We start from the raw sequence: 19,427 nt of genomic DNA on the forward strand, positions 1-19,427 counted from the left end.
CCTGCCCGTTGCCCACCCGATGCACCTGGGACGGAAGGGGGGGAGTCCGAGGTGTCGCGGTGTACCGGGACCTCCCCTACAGAGGGAGCCGGGACGGACCACACCACCTCCTCCTCCCTCGGGGTGCCCGATGGCCCCCAGGCCTCTACATGGGTGGGGGATGCGAACGGACTGGCCATCCGACGCGCCCCCGACATCTGGCGCTGCCAGTCCTGGAGGCCCGTGCTGGTATCGACAGGGGTCTGCAGGTTTGCAGCCATGGAGCCCAGGGGGTTGTCGAACCCTGTCTGCGACAGTGCGACGCCAGCTCGCACATGGCCACTGGCGCCGATGCCCTCAGCGATGGCCTGCTGAGACTGGGCCATGGCCTGCAGAGACTGGGCCATGGCCTGCAGAGACTGGGCTATGGCCTGCTGAGACTGGGCCATGGCCTGCTGAGACTGGGCTATGGCGTTGAGCGCCTCTGCCATCTGGCGCTGGCACTGGCTCATGGCCTCCTGTGAGAGGGCAGCCATTTCCTGGGCCACAGACGCCGCCTGCACGGAAGGCCCCAGGCCTCGCAAACCGTTCCCCATGTCTGACACCGTCGCACCCATTGCCTCCACCGCGGACGCCACCCGTGCGGTGTCAGCCTGGGTGGCACGCATGACCGGGACCACTCCCAGCTCCTGGACGCGGGTGGACTCCTCCACCTGCGACCGCAGCCGCCGCAAGCCACCCGTCACCCTATTCGCTCGTCTCCGTGTCGGTGGTTGCATCGGATCTATGTGTGGGTGTGGTAACTGTAGGAACCCGGGATCCATCTGGGCGGCAGATGTTCGCTTGGCCTGGGCTGCCCTCCGACCGCCCGGTCCCTCTGCTGCTCCTACCTCCACCTGCTGTACCGGGACGGCTGTGTTGTGCGCACCAGTGAGTGTACCAGGCGCCTCATCACTAAAGTGCCCAACCGTGGTGAGTGTTTCTGCGATGGTGGAGGGTGTTGGTGACAGCAGTGGCGTTGTGTCGTGCTCTTCGTCCCACTCTGAGTCCATGGCACTTTGGGGTGGGGGCTCGTCTCCACCCATCCACTCTGAGTCACTGTCCGGTATTTCGTCTTCCCGGGTAGGGGTGTCCTGGGTAGTGCTGTCCCGGGTAGTGCTGTCCCGGGTAGTGCTGTCCCGGGTAGTGCTGTCCCGGGTAGTGGTGTCCCGGGTAGGGGTGTCCTGGGTAGTGGTGTCCCGGGTAGTGCTGTCCCGGGTAGTGCTGCCCCGGGTAGTGCTGTCCCGGGTAGTGGTGTCCCGGGTAGGGGTGTCCTGGATAGTGGTGTCCTGGGTAGTGGTGTCCTGGCTCGGATGTGACGGGGGCCTGTGGCTGCCCCCCTCATCGCTGGGTGGTCGCTCCCGCACGTGACGGGGGTGTCGTCTCCCTGTTGCTCCAGGTCTCTCCGTCTCCCGTGGTCTCCGAGGGGCATCCTGCGGGCGTCGCATGCTGGAGGGTTCGGGTCTCTCCGTCTCCCGTGGTCTCCGAGGGGCATCCTGCGGGCGTCACATGCTGGAGGGTTCGGGTCTCTCCGTCTCCCGTGGTCTCCGAGGGGCATCCTGCGGGCGTCGCATGCTGGAGGGTTCGGGTCTCTCCGTCTCCCGTGGTCTCCGAGGGGCATCCTGCGGGCGTCGCATGCTGGAGGGTTCGGGTCTCTCCGTCTCCCGTGGTCTCCGAGGGGCATCCTGCGGGCGTCGCATGCTGGAGGGTTCGGGTCTCTCCGTCTCCCGTGCTCTCCGAGGGGCATCCTGCGGGCGTCGCATGCTGGAGGGTGCGGGTCTCTCCGTCTCCCGTGGTCTCCGAGGGGCATCCTGCGGGCGGTCTGCATCTGCGGGGATGGGTGCCTGGACGTTTGGTCCTGCGATACACAATGAAGCATGCATGGTTAGACATCAGGCAGTGATCAGGTGATACGAGAGAGGGGGATATAGGGGAGGGGGGATATGGGGACGGGCTGTTGGTGGCTCACTTGCTCGTGGGGCCCCGACCTCTGCATCAGCAACCTCCCGGTCCTCAGGTCCGCCAGCCAGTTCCAGGGCCCTTTCCTCGTGTACGGTCAGTGGCCTCTCATCAGCGGGCCCTCCTCCAGTCCTCACATGCTCCCTATTGTTGTGTGCGCGCTTCTCCTGGGGGGGGGGGGGTGGTGGCAGGGGTAAAAGGCAACAGTGTTAGGCAGGTATATGAATGCACACCATCGGTTGCGCGTGCATTGCAGAGGTTAAGGTTAGGGCTGGATTCACTTGGGGATATGGGGGATATGGGGGAGGGGGGGATATGGGGGAGGGGGGATATGGGGGAGGGGGGATATGGGGGATATGGGGGAGGGGGGAATATGGGGGATATGGTGGAGGGGGGATATGGGGGATATGGGGGAGGGGGGATATGGGGGAGGGGGGATATGGGGGAGGGGGGATATGGGGGAGGGGGGGATATGGGGGATATGGTGGAGGGGGGATATGGGGGATATGGGGGAGGGGGGATATGGGGGATATGGGGGAGGGGGGATATGGGGGAGGGGGGATATGGGGGATATGGGGGAGGGGGGATATGTGGGAGGGGGGATATGGGGAGGGGGGGATATGGGGAATATGGGGGAGGGGGGATATGGGGGAGGGGGGAATATGGGGGATATGGGGGAGGGGGGATATGGGCGAGGGGGGGAATATGGGGGATATGGGGGAGGGGGGATATGGGGGATATGGGGGAGGGGGGATATGGGGGAGGGGGATATGTGGGAGGGGGGATATGGGGGAGGGGGGATATGGGGAATATGGGGGAGGGGGGATATGGGGGATATGGGGGAGGGGGATATGGGGGAGGGGGGAATATGGGGGATATGGGGGAGGGGGGATATGTGGGATATGGGGGAGTGGGTGAAAATGGGGGAGGGGGGATATGGGGGAGGGGGGATATGGGGGAGGGGGTGGATATGGGGGAGGGGGGGATATGGGGGAGGGGGGATATGGGGGATATGGGGGAGGAGGGGATATGGGGGAGGGGGGGATATGGGGGAGGGGGGGATATGGGGGACGCTCACCCTGCCTGCTCTGACGAGGTCGTTCACCTTCTTGTGGCACTGGGTGCCTGTCCGTGGTGTTAGGGCCACAGCGGTGACGGCCTCTGCCACCTCCCTCCACAGACGCCGGCTGTGGCGTGGGGCAACTCTGCGGCCGTGCCCGGGATACAGGGCGTCCCTCCTCTGCTCCACCGCATCCAGGAGCGCCTCCACATCGCGTGACTCGAACCTCGGGGCTGAGCGACGGCCAGCCATCAAGTCGGGTGTTGCGGTCGGCTGTTCCGGTCGGGTGGGGGGGAGCTGCGCGGCCTTATGAGCCGTCACGCCGTGCAGCACGTATGACGCTGCACGGCGTGAACCACTGCGCAAGCGCGGATCCCGTTACGTCGCTGCTAGCCCATTTCGGGCCGCAGACTATCGGCCCATTTTTATGACGTGACGCAAGTGGGATTTGCGCCGTTTTTTGCGCCGATCGGCGGAGTTTCCGCCGATAACGGAGAATTTCGCCCCTTATGTCAGCAAATGGTGTAAATATACCTTTAGTGTCCTCCATAGATCCAGATGTACATCCTACTGGTAAGTATCCTTGGGCGGGATTCTCTGACCCCTCCCCCCCCCCCCCGGCCGGGTCGGAGAATCGCCAGGGGGCGGAGTGAATCCCGCCCCCGCCGGCCGCCGAATTCTCCGGCACCGGAGATTCAGCGGGGATGGGAATCTCACCGCGCCGGTCGGCGAACCCCCCCCCCCCCGGCGATTCTCCAGCCCGCGATGGACCGAAGTCCCGCTGCTGTATGCTGTAATGCCGGTCCCGCCAGCGTAAATTAAACCACCTCCCTTACCGGCAGGACCAGGCGGCGCGAGCGGGCTCCGGGGTCCAGGGGCCCCCACGGTGGCCTGGCCCGTGATCAGGGCCCACCGATCCACGGGCGGGCATGTGCCATGGGGGCACTCTTTCCCCTCCGCGTCGGCCATAGCCTCTGTGATGGCCGATGCGGAGGTGACCCACCCAACCTGCGCATGCGCGGGGATGACGTCAGCAGCCGGCGGGACGGCAACCAGTCCGGTGCAGGTCTAGCCCGACGCCGGAGTGGTTCACGCCATTCCATCCCGCCGGGACCCCCCGCCCCGCCGGGTAGGGGAGAATCCCGCCCCAGGTGTGTAAACATGCTTGTAATTTCTGTCAGTATTAATAAAACAATGTTTGAAACTATACAACTTGAATTAATCAACCCTGCTGAATTCACATGCTGTTGGGGAGGCAGAGGCGTAGTGATATTGTCACTGGACTAATAATCCAGAGACCCAGGGTAATGCTCTGCGGACCCGGATTCAAATCCCACCAGGGATGGTGACATTTTAATTCAATAAAAAATCTGGAATTAAATTTGGAATTACGATTAAAAGTCTAATGATGACCATGAAACCATTGTCGATTGTCGAAAAACCCATCCAGCTCACTAATGTCCTTCAGGGAAGGAAATCTGTCATCTTCACCTGGTCTGGCTTACATGTGACTCCAGACCCAAAGCAATGTGTTTTGACTCTTGGATGTCCTCAGGGATGGGCAATGAATGCTGACACCAGTTGGTCTTCCCATCTGGAGCCTTTAAACCTTTTAAACTGTCTGTGAGCATGTCAGGATGAAAGATCTCTGAGAATAAATTGAAAGTCTTCCAATCGGCTTCAGGAGCATCCCAGAAGGCTGGTGAATCAGGCATTCTGCCCAATAATAATATCAAAATTAGTTTTAATGAGGTATTTGAATTTTCCCGCTGGATCCGGACAAGAAACCCGTCAGCTCCGGCGGGTTTTGACCCCAGCGTGAAAGCCATCTTTTGCCTGACGTCTGATTCAATGTGCCATCACGATTCCCATCGCTAGCTAGCTGACCTGCCATAGTCTTGTGTCTGTAGCTACAGAATAGCAAGTGGCTTCACACGGATGATCCCAGGAATGGTAGGCCTAACATACGATGAATGTCTGAGGATCCTGGGATTATATTCATTGGAGTTTAGGAGGTTGAGGGGAGATCTAATAGAAACTTACAAGATAATGAATGGCTTAGATAGGGTGAACGTAGGGAAGTTGTTTCCATTAGCAGGGGAGACTAGGACCCGGGGGCACAGCCTTAGAATAAAAGGGAGTCACTTTAGAACAGAGATGAGGAGACATTTCTTCAGCCAGAGAGTGGTGGGTCTGTGGAATTCATTGCCACAGAAGGCGGTGGAGGCCGGGACGTTGAGTGTCTTTCAGACAGAAGTTGATAAATTCTTGATTTCTCGAGGAATTAAGGGCTATGGAGAGAGAGCGGGTAAATGGAGTTGAAATCAGCCATGATTGAATGGTGGAGTGGACTCGATGGGCCGAATGGCCTTACTTCCGCTCCTATGTCTTATGGTCTTATGGTCTTATGGCTAGCATTTGATGGCTTTTGAAGGACACTGAAGGATAAAACCAGGTGGTTCTTGATCTCAGGATGTTTCAAAGCACCTCACAGCCAATTAACTGTGCTTTGAAATGTATCCACTGTTGTAATGTGGGAAATGCAGCAGCCAATTTATACACAGCAAGCGCCCACCTACATCAATTAAATAAATGGCCAGATCGTCTGCTTGAATGATATTGGCGTAAATGTTAACCATTGTTTGGGACTTGGGTAAAAATAAATGCCCACCCCTCAACTGAAATCAATCCTCACCAGCATACGAGCAATCCAATGGGACTGCACGAGGAAACTGCTTAATAATTCTGAGAATGCATATTAAAATCACATAATCCCAAGACTCTTTTCTACAAAATGTTGTTGGCAAATTACAAAGCACAATATTACTTAATTGATGTCCTGAATGATTTGAGTGCATTAACTCCCTGCATAGCTTTATATCCACCAGTAATTCATTCGGTGCCCAGAGGTGGGTCAAGGAGATCAGCCCATTGCTTACGTAACCTACTTCCACTGTCAAGGGTCCCGAGGGTCGGATGGGCTCAGTATGTAGATAAGAGGTTGACCCCAGACCCTCCCCCTGGCTAGGGATCCTCTGTCTTGACTGCTGCTTCCAGCCCTGGGCAAGCTGAAGATCACTCTTGGCATAGTGATCTCAGGCAACCCTCTGTTCAAAATCATTGTCCTGATCTGATCTGTTTAAACCTTTAATTAGCCTTCTCACTCTGAACTGCTCTGTCTGACAGCTGATGAGCAGTTGCGACAGTTCATTGAAGAGGCAAGCCAGAAGAACTTTTCCTTCCTCACATAGCTCCCTCAGCCCTATGAATTTAAAACTGCTACTTTGTGAGGTGTCTAAGTCTCCCTAGAGAGCCCTCAATGCTCGAAAAGTCTTGAAATCATCAAGATCCTTTTAAATGCTTAGCATTCATTTAATTTCACAGTGCAGTACCTTTAACTAGTCTTTGATTGACACCTTAATGGTTTAAACACAGCAGGCTGGAGGTTTGTTTATTTATCTTTCCCTTCATACTTAAATGCATTTGAAATAACCTCCATTGTGCAATGTTTATGAACAACCTTGTTCTGATTGACAGCTGCTGGCCACTTCAAAAATGTTAAGTTCTTTTGTAACTGCAGAAAACACTTAGCATGAGCAATGGACTAACCTCCTTGACCCCGCCCCCACCCCCTGTCTCGGGGTACAGTGTGCCAGGATGTCAGTGCCATGATGCCAAGGACAGTACACCTGTCAGCAATGCTTAAAGGGGAAGCCTGAAAGGGGAGCCTAAAGGGGGAGCTTGAAAGGGGAGCCTAAGCGGGGGAGGGGGGGGGGGTCTGAAGGGGGAGGCTGTAGAAAGGGTGGCTGAGTGGGGCATTGGGACATCCTCATTCGTGCGAAGTGTGGAGGGGCGATTCGTTATTTCCATGATGGAGGGAAGATGTGACTCCTTGATGAGATGTTGGGGGTACTCCCATTGTCCGCGAGGGGGAGTCAATATTTTTTTGTGTGGGAGAGGGGGGCATGTCTCTGGATGTTGGAATTGGGGCGCCGTTTCAAAATGATGGCCCGTGACCAGTAAGTACAGGAAAACCGGCATGTTCAGCGCTATGCATAATTTTGCATAGTCAAAGTGTGGGAATACCACCTCTAGTGCCAACGGGGCACAGTCCCAATTCTCCGCTGGTGGGAGCATTTCGTTTCTGAAACAGAGAATCCGCCCATAGTGTCACACTGGTGCACACTGATTACAAGCTCAATATGTAATACTTTCTACCAGCTTTACCAGCAAGGGGAACAGATAAGAAACCTCCAAGTCAAAAATGCCAAACCCTGAGAGGAAAACCTTTGTCACAGGTATTAACAGTTAAAGCCAAAACTATCCAGGGAATAGGAGGTTTTTTAAAATTTAAACTATATTCAATATTACGAAAAATGTAGAAAAAGATCCATCCAAATCAGAACCTGACATATGCAACCACTTTTTCCCGCACTAAGTAATTCTTTCGCACATCATATAATTTCTCCAGTTTTTCGCGAGCCTGCTGGCGTTTTTTTCTCAAAACTAATTAAGGTTTCTTTTCTCCTCACAACCGGTCAGGCCAATTAATGTAGATTATACCCAGTAGCAAGGGCTACAAACCCACTGGAATACCAACATTGAAGGGTGAACATAAACAAAATAAAGAGACAATATTATATTTTAAACCACTAAATTACCGTGGCAAAGGACTTTCCTCATTTGGAAAATGATTAACCTTAATGTTCATTGCCCCTGGCATGCAACATTTTAGTCAGAATTTGACGATATGAGTCTTGTAGAGTAGCTAAGAGGCTGGATGAATTATGTAACTCTATGAATATGGATAGGACCCTGGGGTTAATTAGAGTTATTAATCTCCAATTGTGAATCTAGTATGTTACAAATTCAGCCATGACACCATCACTTCCAAGAATATAGTTACAATGGAAAATGTTTTTCCACTATAACCATTAGCGGCAACCTTTTGAAAAACAAGTAGCAAACAGTGAATTACGAGGAGCAGGTTCTCAACCTCAGATTCGGATAAACAGAAGAGGGACAAATAATGTAATGTTCACCTACTACATCACAATACCCCACTTACGTCCACCTCCATACCCAAAACCACCTACCTCAATGCATCCGTTGCTGACACTCTCATCCATGCCTTTGATACCTCTAGGTTCAACTATTCCAAAGTTCTCCGACCAGCCGCCCATCTTTCACTCAATGTAAACTTGAGCTCATCCAAAGCGCTGTCGTCTGCCTCCTAATTAATAACAAGTCCCGTTCATCAATTACCAGTCTTCTCTCTGTAGCCTTCAAATCTTTGCCGCTCATTGGATTAAATTGGCTACTAGTCTGGCAAAAAATCCCTTTGAATCCCTTCATGGTTTTGCCCCTCCCTCCTCTGACCTTACAATTCTCAACCATCCGAGATTTCGATGTTGCTGAATTCAGGCCTCTTGTGTATCCTGATTTTAATGGCTTTAGCATTGGTGATTTTTCCTTCAGTTTCTGAGGGTGGTATCTTACCAGAATTTGGCAAAGAACCAAGCTCAGACTGAAAATTGCCGTGTAACTCTTCAGTTGCACAGATCATTTTTCTCGCCAAATTTTTCATCTCGTAGACAGAAAGAAAAAGAAGGCATGGTTTATGCCATCACTCTGACGGGACAGGGCCTCATAGAGCCAGCAACCTGCTCCAAAACAATTGGGACGCCATCTTTAAAGGGCACCCCAATCAGCACTGCAGCCTCATGGTTCCCAGCCCCCATAACAGAGGTATCGTGGGGCTCCCTTCCCATGACAATCTTCAAAGACATTCCGCTCCCTCCCCCCAACCCCGACAATCATGGATGGGGTTCCACTCTCTCCTCCACCTTCTTCCCCAACATTCACTACCAGCATTGACTGCCCTCTCCCCCCTCAACAATGCCATGAAAATTAGCCGGCACTCCCCCCTCACAACACATCAATGGCCACCTATGGGCTCCCACTAGGCTCTGCCCCTGGCACTGCCCCTCCTCACGGCTCAGTCTCCCACCTAGCTTTGTGTCATCTGGAAATCTGGAGATATTACATTTTGTTCCCTCATCTAAATCATTAATATCTATTGTGAATAGCTGGGGTCCTAGCACTGATCCCTGTGGTCATGCTGACTCTGTCCAATTGTACCATTATTTTCCAAGTGCTCTGCTATAAAATATTTGATAATGGTCTCTAGAATATTCCTCACTACTGACGCCAGGCTGGTTGGTCTATAATTTCCTGTTTCACTTTAGCTCCCTTTTTAACGCACGGGCAGCGCAATAGCACAGTGGTTACCACTATTGCGTCACAGCGCCAGGGTCCCAGGTTCAATTCTGGCTTGGGTCACTATCTGTGCGGAGTCTGCACGTTCTCCCCGTGTCTGCATGGGTTTTCTCGGGGTGCTCTGGTTTCCTGCCACAAGTCCCAAAAGACATGCTATTCGGTGATTTGGACATTCTGAATTCTCCCACTGTATACCCGAACAGGCGCCGGAATGTGGCAACTAGGGGCTTTTCACAGTAACTTCATTGCAGTGTTTATGTAAGCCTACTTGTGATAATAAAGATTTTTTTTTAAATAGTGCAGTTACATTAGTTAACCTCCAATCTATAGGAAGTGTTCCAGAGTCTATAGAATCCTGGAAGATGAGCACCAATGCATCCATTATTCTCAGGGCTACTTCTTCAAGTACTGTGGGATGTTGATTATCAGGCCCTGGGGATTTATCGACCTTCAATCCCATCAATTTGGTCAACACATGGGCAGCACGGTAGCATAGTGGTTAGCCCTACGGCTTCACAGCGCCAGGGTCCCAGGTTCCATTCCCGGCTTGGGTCACTGTCTGTGCGGAGTCTGCACGTCCTCTCCGTGTCTGCATGGGTTTCCTCGGGTGCTCTGATTTCCTCCCACAAGTCCCAAAAGACGTGATATTAGGTAATTTGGACATTCTGAATTCTCCCTCTGTGTGGCCGAACAGGCGCTGGAGTGTGGTAACTTCATTGCAGTGTTAATGTAAGACTTCTTCTGACAATAATAAAGATTATTATTAACATAATTGCTCTACAAATATTGATTTCCTTCAGTTCCTCCCTCTCACTAATCCCTGTGTTGCCCAAAATTTCTGGCGCCTTATTTGTGTCCTTTGTGAAGACAAAACCAAAGGATGCATTTATTGTGTCAGCCACTTCTTTGTTCCGCAATATAAATTCCCTGTTTCTGACTGTAAGGGACCTACATTTGTCTTCACCAATCTTTTTCTCTTCGCTTACCTATGGAAGCTTTTACAGTCCCAGTCCCTATTTATATTCCCAGCAAGCTTACTTATATACTCTTTTGTCCCTTCTTAATCTATTCCTGAGCCCTTCTTTGCTGAATTCTAAACTGCTTCCAATCCTCAGGTCTGTTGCTTTCCTGGGCAACTTCTATGCCTCTCCTGGATTAAATACTATCTCTAATTTCCCTTATAAGCCATGGGTTGACACCCTTTTCTCTTTTACTTTTGTGCCACACAGAAATAAACAATGTTGCAGGTCACCCATGCACTCTTTGAATGTTTGCCATTGCCGATCTACCATCATCCCTTTAAGTAACGTTTCCCAATCTATCATAGCAAACTCGCACCTTATACCACTGTCTGTTTCCTTCATTAGGATTCAGGACCCTAGTCTTAGAATCAATTACGTTACTCTCCACCTTGATGAAAAATTCTAAATTTGATCATGTTATGGTCGCGCAACCCCAGGGGCCTCACAAAACTAGACTGCCAATTATTACTTTCTCATTACACAATACCCAGTCTAAGAGAGCCTGCTCTTTAGTTGGTTTCTCAATGTACTTGCAGAAAAATCCTGCACACACTCCAGGAATTCCTCCTCTACGGTATTGTGACTAATTTGATTTGCCCAATCTATTTGCAGCACGGTAGCATTGTGGATAGCACAATTGCTTCACAGCTCCAGGGTCCCAGGTTCGATTCCGGCTTGGGTCACTGTCTGTGCAGAGTCTGCACATCCTCCCCGTGTGTGCGTGTGTTTCCTCCGGGTGCTCCGGTTTCCTCCCACAGTCCAAAGATGTGCAGGTTAGGTGGATTGGCCATGATAAATTGCCCTTAGTGTCCAACATTGCCCTTAGTGTTGGGTGGGGTTACTGGGTTATGGGGATAGGGTGGAGGTGTTGACCTTGGGTAGGGTGCTCTTTCCAAGAGCCGGTGCAGACTCGATGGGCCGAATGGCCTCCTTCTGCACTGTAAATTCTATGATAATCTATGATAATAATGTCACCCATCATTACATATGGTCCTTTATCGCATCTGTCTCTAATTTCCTGTTTAATGTCATTCCCAACATCACCACTACAGTTTGGGGTTCTATATATAACTTCCACCAAGGTTTTATACCCCTTAGTCTTTTTCAGCTCTATCATATAGATTCCATATCGTCGGAGCTAATATCCTTTCTTACTATTGCATTAGTTGCCTCTTTAGCCAGCAATGCAACTCCACCGCCTTTTCCTTTTTGTCTGTCCTTTCCTAAATACTGAATGTTCAATTCCTATTCCTAGTCACCCTGCAGGCATGTCTCCATAATCTGGTCCATATCATACCCGTTTACATCTATTTGCGCTATTTATTTGTCCACTGTATTGCGAATGCTCTGTGCGCTAAGGCTCAAAACCTTAACCTTGTCTTTTCAAATTTACTTTTCTCATTCCCATTATTTTTTCACTGACGCTCTGTTTAATTCTGGCCCTTGATTTCTCTGCCTATCGCTTTTCTTATTCCCCTTTCTGTCTTTTGTTCTTGCCCTTGATTCCCCCTCCTCTGACTCCTTGCATAGGTTCCCTGCTATTTTAGTTTAAACCCACCCCAAACACTCTTGCAGAATACTCCCCCCAGGATAGCCATCCTGGTCCTACCCAGGCATAACCCATCCAGTTTGTACTTGTCCCACCTCCCTCAGAACCAGTCTCAATGCTTCAGGAACCTAAAACTCTCCCCCTCACACCATCTCTTCAGCAATATAGTCATCCGATATATCCTGATATTCCTATTCTGACTGGCATTTGGCACTGGTGGTAACCCTGAGATTACTACCATTGAGGTCCTACTTTTCAACTTACTTCCTAACTCTGTATATTCTGCTTTTAAGAGCTTATCTTATTTTTTACCTATGCCATTTCCACTGGCTGCGCCCCCCCCCCCCCCCCCCCCCCCAAGGATGTCTGTAGCTGCTCTGAGACATCCTCGAACTTCGCACCAGGGAGACAATATACCATTTTGAAGTCTCGTTTGCGACCACAGAAATGCCTACCTATTCACCTCACAATTGAATCCCCTACAACTATTGCATTCCCACAACTTTGACTCCTCTCCTGTGCAGCAGAGTCAACCATGGTGCAACAAAATTGGATGATACTGCTTTCCCCTGGGAGGCCTTCCCATCAAGAATATCCAAAGTGGTATATCTTTTTTGCAGGGGAATGGTCACAGGAGATTCCTGCACTGCCAGCCGAGTCCTCTTGCTCTGCCTGGTGATCACCCATTCCCTTCCTTAATGCGGAGTCTAGGCATGCTGTGTGACCACCTCTCTATGCATATTATCCACAATGCACTCCACTTTGCGGATGCTCCAGTGTCCCCGCCACAGCACCAGTTTTGAAACCCAAGCTTCCAGGAGCTGCAGCTGAAGACACTTCCTGCACACATTCTGGCCCTGGCTACTGGAAATGCTCCTGGCTTCCCACATGGAGCACGAGGAACACAGGTCTTCGCTCTGGAGCTTTGAAAATCTTTAAACTCTCTTTCAGCATGCCTGTTTCAAAGATTTGCCAGATAAAGGTAAACATCTAGCGTCTGTAGCTTTGAAAACCTTTGATATCTCTCGCACCATGTCAATTTCAAAGATGTCAAAGATTTGGAGGCTACAGAGACAAGACTTTCACCTTCATCTGTCAGATATCCGAATGTGACATGCTGGGAGAGACATCAAAGTTTTCCAACACATCGGAGAGAAGACTTTTGTCTACAACTTGACATGCGGTTTATGATTTTCAAAGCGTCAGGCCTGAGTAGCTCCAGCCCAGCCTGAGCCCTCCTGACACCCACTTCCCCTGAAGGATTCTCTTCGGCATCCTATAGGTAATTATAGAGTTGGTACTCATTGCCTTGCTCCGCCTCAGTATCCATGATGGCAGGCTGGTACTGCTGAGGGTAGTAGCCTGAATGTGGGGCTGAGCGAGGGGCCTGAATGGGGAGGGGCCTGAAAGGAGGGCATTTGGCCAGACCATACTGGGATGTTGCTCACTAAATGCGGATCTTGCCAGCGATCTGGGTGGGAGGGAGGTCTTGCCAGCGATTGGGGGAGGACCTGTGCAAAGATTGGGGGGTGGGGCCTTGGCAGCAATTGTGGAGTGGGGGGGGGTGCGGTGGGGGAGGCTTGCCAGCGATTGCCACTAGCTATTTGATGCGACCATCAATTCACTCAAAGACACGTGGAGAAGTAAACCGTGGTTTTAATCAGCTTAGAACTGAGCCTGCCTGTGACCGGTACAACACTGAATGCGGCCCCGCAGGTCAGCAGCTCTTATACTTCCTGTTAAGTGGGTGGAGCCATGGGCGGAGCCCGTACATGCCCCAACATATCCCCTGTGGGTGAAGCCGCACAATGGCCCACAGGTAGAGCCCACTGGGTTAATAACACAGTGCACTGGTGAATTATCAGTAATTATACATTCACCACACCACTGAGGCTGCAGTGTCATTCTGAGATCGGGCGTCCTTGGAAAACGATGCCCCGAGCTCTGTGCAGCAGGGCCTGTCAGCGGGTTTAGACCCTGCCCCTCTCAAGGTCAGTGCAAAACCCACCGCATCCAAAAAGATTTCCAAGTGCCATTGAATAGCAGCTGATTAGCGCTGCCAGGGCTAGCAGGAAATTGCACCAAGCTTCCCACTGGCGGCAGCACTTAGCTTTTTGGAGAATCACGGCCACTATCTAATGCTATCATATGGATTGTCAGCAAGCTGAACTGCTAAGATCTATTTGGTATGAAATGAAATCTGACATGCTCTTATCAAAGACTTGAAAACTGTTTATGTGTCAAGTTTTATTTTCTCAAGGCTGTATATTGTTGTAAATATTAAAAGATAGGAGCATAGAGTTTCTGCTCAGTTGCATTGGGGTTTTATTTTGGCGCAATTCATCGCAGATCATGGAAAGCAGTGCAAAAGATTACAAAACATATATTCAGGGCAACTAGAGTTTCTTCAATCGTGTGTCCTAGTTTAAAAACATCACCCTTGCTACAGCCTCGAGACTCAACACTGAGTTTAACAATTTTAGATGATAGCCCTGGCTCCATTTTGGTTTTTTTTGCTGGATCAGTTTTCTTATTTATTTCTTTATTCGTTCACCTTGCATTTAGATGGCTTCAATTAGCCATCATACCTCACTTGGACATATCTTTTAGTTCTTTATTTTACTCATTATTATGAACCCTTTTGCAATTTAATGTTTCCTGCCTGCGAGCACCCCCAACAACCACTCCCCCCTCCCCACCCAAAAGCAATCCCAAGGCATATCACTTACCTTCCCTTATGTTTTTTGTAAGCCTTCACCCCTATCACTTGCTCAAAACCTATTACATCTCTATCTTAATACTCAGTTCCAATGAAATGTCATCGTCACTCTGAAATGTTGGGTGAAATTCTCCGTTTGGGAGACCAAGGGCGCGATTCTCCAGCCTCGCTGCGCTCTCGCTGGGCGAAAAGAGGCAGTTGAATAGCGGGAGAGACTGCAAATGAGAACCACTCCAGGTGCCAGGCGCCAAACAGTTTGTGATGCAACCAGCCCGCTCCTGTATGTGAAATCTCACCTTGACGTGGAGAGAAACCAATTTATACCACTCAAGTTCTACTTCCATACAAATAATGGGAGCCACCCCTTATCCAATGGCCCTCTGTGATTCATTGGTCTTCCCAGCAAGTGGTCACGCTGGCGCCAATTAGCCCTAGCGGAAGATCTTCTGTGGTGAGTCAAGGAGCCATCTTTACACACAGGCAAAGAGCCCGGGGGCACTGGGCTTGCTGTCCCAGTGCTTGGTGGGGAGGTGGGACACCATCGATTGGGGGGTGGGGGGGATCCATAGCTGAGGGTGGGGATTAGCAGAGCTCACCACAAACATAGACACATGTACTATGGTTATTGGAATCCTCCCTGGCACACAGCGCCTCTCAGAGCAGAGGCCTCACCAGTAACACTATCAGCGAGCCCACCCTTCAGGATTACAAGATGTCTCCAGGCGCTACCTGTCAACCGTGCCCCTGCTCCCATCCATCCTTTCCCCCAGTTTGAGTGATTGGAATACACTTAGTATTTGGAATGAACTTACCTCTCTTTGAGGTGGTCAATGTTTGTAAACATTGGGGTTTCATCAGTTCGGCCACTGAACCGTGAAGGGAGATGAATGAGTCAAAGGTGCAGATGGTTTTTAGAAGCTGTCAATCAGAAATCATAACTAGAAGGCTATGAATGGCTTGCAGCTAATGGATCTGTGGGAACCAGACGCAGGGCACAGCTGCTCTCCTTCCAGCAATGGACATGTGGAGCTTAGAAAAAAAAGTGTTACAGATGTAATTCTTTTCACTGACCTTTGTCTGGGTTGTTATCTAATTTCCAGACTGTGGTCTCTTTATTGGGGGGCTGGGGATCCGTTGGAGGGTCCGTTTAGGCAAGTGGTCCCTGTGGGGATCTGCCTATTACAGGGTCTGTGTGGAGGGTCCCTTTGGTCAGGGGGTCCCAGGAGGGTCCCGCATTTCATGGGTCCCTGTGGGGGGGGCGGGGGGTCTCCCGGTTTCAGGGGTCGCTGTGGGGGTCTGCCTATTACAGGGTCTCTGTGGGGGTCCCTTTGGTCAGGGGGTCCCGAGGGGGGTCCCGCATTTCATGGGTCCCTGTGGGGGGTATCCCTGTTACAGGGGTTCCTGTGGGGGTCTCCCTGGTCAGTGGGCCCCTGTGGGAGTCCCCCTATTACCTGGGTCCCTGTGGGAGGTCTACCTGTTACAGGGGTCCCTGTGGGGGGGGGGGGGGGTCTCCCTACAGGAGGGGCTCCTGTGGGGGGGTCTCCCTATCACAGGGGTCCCTGAAGGTGGTTTCCCTATTACAGGGGCCCCTGGCGGGGAGATGGATAAGGTAATCCCATACTTGGGCGTAGGTGTAGGCACCCAGGCAATTCAGGGGTGGGCGGCTGCTGTGCGGCGCGGAGGAGATTAGATGTTGCTTTGCGTTGCGGGTAGGGCTGCTGCCGGACCTCATTATCCGGCCTCTCACTCAAAATAGAAGCCAATAAGCGGAATTCCCCAGGAAACCCTTGTATTCTATATCAAGCATAAATTTGCACGGCAAGGAGCACTGAATTGCTGCCGGTTGGCGCTCCCAGGGAGGATATTAAAGCAGTCGCAATTCACCTCTGCTGGGAGTCTCCCAAACGGAAAACCCTGCCCAAAGTTATTATTATTCAATCTTAGGCTGAATTCTCTGCTTCATGATGCTGGAAGGAGGATTCATGATTGGCTGGAGAATCCAGCGTCGGGCAAAAAATGGGATCGACGCTGGACAAATCTTCCGGTCCCCCGCTGGCGTCAGGTTCGAGGTTCACACCTGGCACCAGTAGGAGGATGAAAATGTGTCATTGAGACCATTATTGGGCTGGTCTTCATATTCTCTGAGCCCGCATGATTCTCCAGTGCTCTGGGCTGGGAATCACATTGCTGAGAATTGGTGCCGGTCTTGACAAACGTGGCCCTGACGGGGTGGACCATATGGTGGGCCAAGTGGGTAACACTTTAAGGGAGTTATCCCCAAAGTCCATTGGATGGCGACCCTCCCCCCAATGCAAGACCTGCCCACCCACCAGAGCCCCCACCACTCTTCCACCAGATACCCCTTAATTAGAGAGATCCCCAGCAGAGACCCCCAACTAGAGAGATACCCTAATTAGAGACACTTCCACAAGAGACCTCCCCCCCCCCCCCCCCACACTTAGAGAGATCACCGTCAGGAAGCCCCCATAAGAGAGACCACTGCCTAGAAGCTAGAGAACAGTCCAGACTGAGGCAGTGAAAAAAATCGCTGCTTCAAAACTCACCTGTGCAATATACCTGCTGGGTCAGGCAGGGAGTACACTGTTACAATCTGGTACTTGGCCGGTGGGAATGATGCACAATCGGATGTCTAGTCCTTAACTAGTTAAGGTGTTTTATTATAAAATAAATGCATGGTTCAGATAATTATGAAAAATGTATTACAAACTACTAATTATGATAAATTATCCGATAGATACTGCAAGCATGACTATCCATTAACACGACTATCTCCAGACTCCTTGAGGAACAGAATCACATGGTAAAATTCCACTGCTACCTGCTGGTTTGGGGTCATTTACGTCACTATTTGCATGATTGCTTACTCATATCATTACATCCCCTTTCCTTTGTGTCATGTGAGGGTACCTTTAAGAAATGAGTGTTAAGAAATGTACCTTTTAGAAATGGGTCTTTATCAGTGATGTCAGAGTGTGGGTGGAGTTGAACTGTCTGTCAGCTTTTTACGTTTGTTTTAGGCTGTTTGCTGCAGGGTGTGTTTTAGTTTCGTTTTTCGTGTTGGAGCTGAAGCCAGACAGAGCAGGTGCACTGTTGATCTCTCTGCCATGAAAAGACTGTCTCTTGATCATTTGGTGAATTCAGAATTATAAATGTTTTCAGTCGTGCTTAACATGATGTGCTTCTGTTAAAGATTTTGTTCTTAAGTCGTATGGATGTTAAAAGGAAATACTTTTCCATTTCTGCTGTACCACACCTGTAGGGAAGACCGTGTGCTCCCCATACCTCAATCTATTAAAAGTTGTGGGTCAGGTGAACTCCATGATACACTTTGGGGTTCTCTTATCCCTGGCCCATAACATTTGGAAATGTAACTATTTACACACATGACTTTGTTTTATAATACGATATGACATGCATAATTTTTTAGAACATTCAACTATTTGCCTTCCATCACAAATTCAATCTCTCAGGTTTTCTTCTTTGTCTTGTTGATCTTCTGAGCATAGTCTTCAGGAAGTGTGGTACGACACCTCCCCCCCCCCCCCCCCCCCCCATGACATAAATGGTTCCGAAGTGGAGATGGTTGATAGCATTAAGTTCCTGGGGGTCACATCACCAAACAGTCTGTCCTGGTCCACTCACATTGATGCAACAGTCAAGAAAGCCCAAAATGTCTCTACTTCCCACGGAAGCTAAAGAAATTTGGCTTGTCTGCATCGACTCTCACAAACTTCTACAGATATGCCATAGAGAGCATCCTATCCGGCTGCAGCACAGCCTGGTACGGCAACTGCTCGGCCTAAGCTCGCAAGAAACTGCAGAGTGTGGTGAACTCAGCCCGACACATAGCACAAGCTTGCCACTCTCCCGTTGATTCTTCTACACCTCCCACTGCCTTAGGAAGGCAGACAGCAGTGTCAGAGACCCTTCACACTCAGGCTTTGCCTTCTTCCAGACCATTCCATCAAGCAAAAGATACAGAAGTCTGAAGATCCACACATCCAGACATCGGAACACTTTCTTCCCCACAGCTATTAGACTCTTCAACGTGTCTCTCTCTGACTGATCTGTTCCCTGTAAGACACTATTCATGACGCCCTATGCTGCTCTTGCTCATGTATTTGCTTTGTTTGGCCCTTGTTCCGCACTGTAACCAATTACTTATTTGTTAATGTATTTTGTCAATTATTTGTTTTGTTTACTGTGACATGCTGAATTTCTTTAGTTCCTTCGGAATACAGGAAGCTGTGAAGCAACAGTGCTACCCACTGTGCTACCATGCTGCCCCTATGGTTGGAACCTTCTTGTGAATTTGTCATACTAACTCTTCTGCCTCCTTTTTTGAAAAATATGTTTCCTTTCTAGTTTTCGATTAACTAGTTCCTTCGGAATACAGGGTAAGGTTGTCCTAAGTTGGCGATTCATCAGCAACTGAGCTGGTGAAAGTCCATTGATTAATGGTGCTGCTCGAGTAGCACCAGATAAGTGTTTTCTCGGCTATTCATGGCTTTTCTGAGTAGCTGCTTCACAATGTGAACACCTTTTTCAGCCTCTCTGTTAGGTTGAGAATACAGAGGACTTGAAGTGATATGTTTGAAATCGTAATTACATGCGGACTCTGTCCATTCATAGAATCATAGAATTTACATTGCAGAATGAGGCCCATTGAGTCTGCACCAGCCCTTGGAAAGAGCACCCCACTTAAACCCACACCTCTACCCTATCCTCGTATCCACACCTATCCTTTTTGATACGAAGGGGCAATTTAGCATGGCTAATCCACCTAACCTGCTCATCTTT

At 50.4% G+C, this 19,427-nt stretch overlaps 1 long non-coding RNA gene across 1 annotated transcript in view; it reads right to left on the reverse strand.

Annotated features, from left to right (window-relative positions):
- Window positions 1-17,234, reverse strand: part of LOC140427439 (uncharacterized) — a 93,526-nt gene extending 76,292 nt beyond the window's left edge. The window contains exon 1 of the long non-coding RNA XR_011948489.1: window positions 17,171-17,234. This is a non-coding gene — a long non-coding RNA (uncharacterized lncRNA). The remainder of the gene's footprint in view (window positions 1-17,170) is intronic.
- Between the last annotated feature and the right edge of the window lie 2,193 nt (window positions 17,235-19,427).

This window comes from Scyliorhinus torazame, chromosome 7, assembly GCF_047496885.1.
Source record: "Scyliorhinus torazame isolate Kashiwa2021f chromosome 7, sScyTor2.1, whole genome shotgun sequence".
NCBI lineage: Eukaryota > Metazoa > Chordata > Chondrichthyes > Carcharhiniformes > Scyliorhinidae > Scyliorhinus > Scyliorhinus torazame.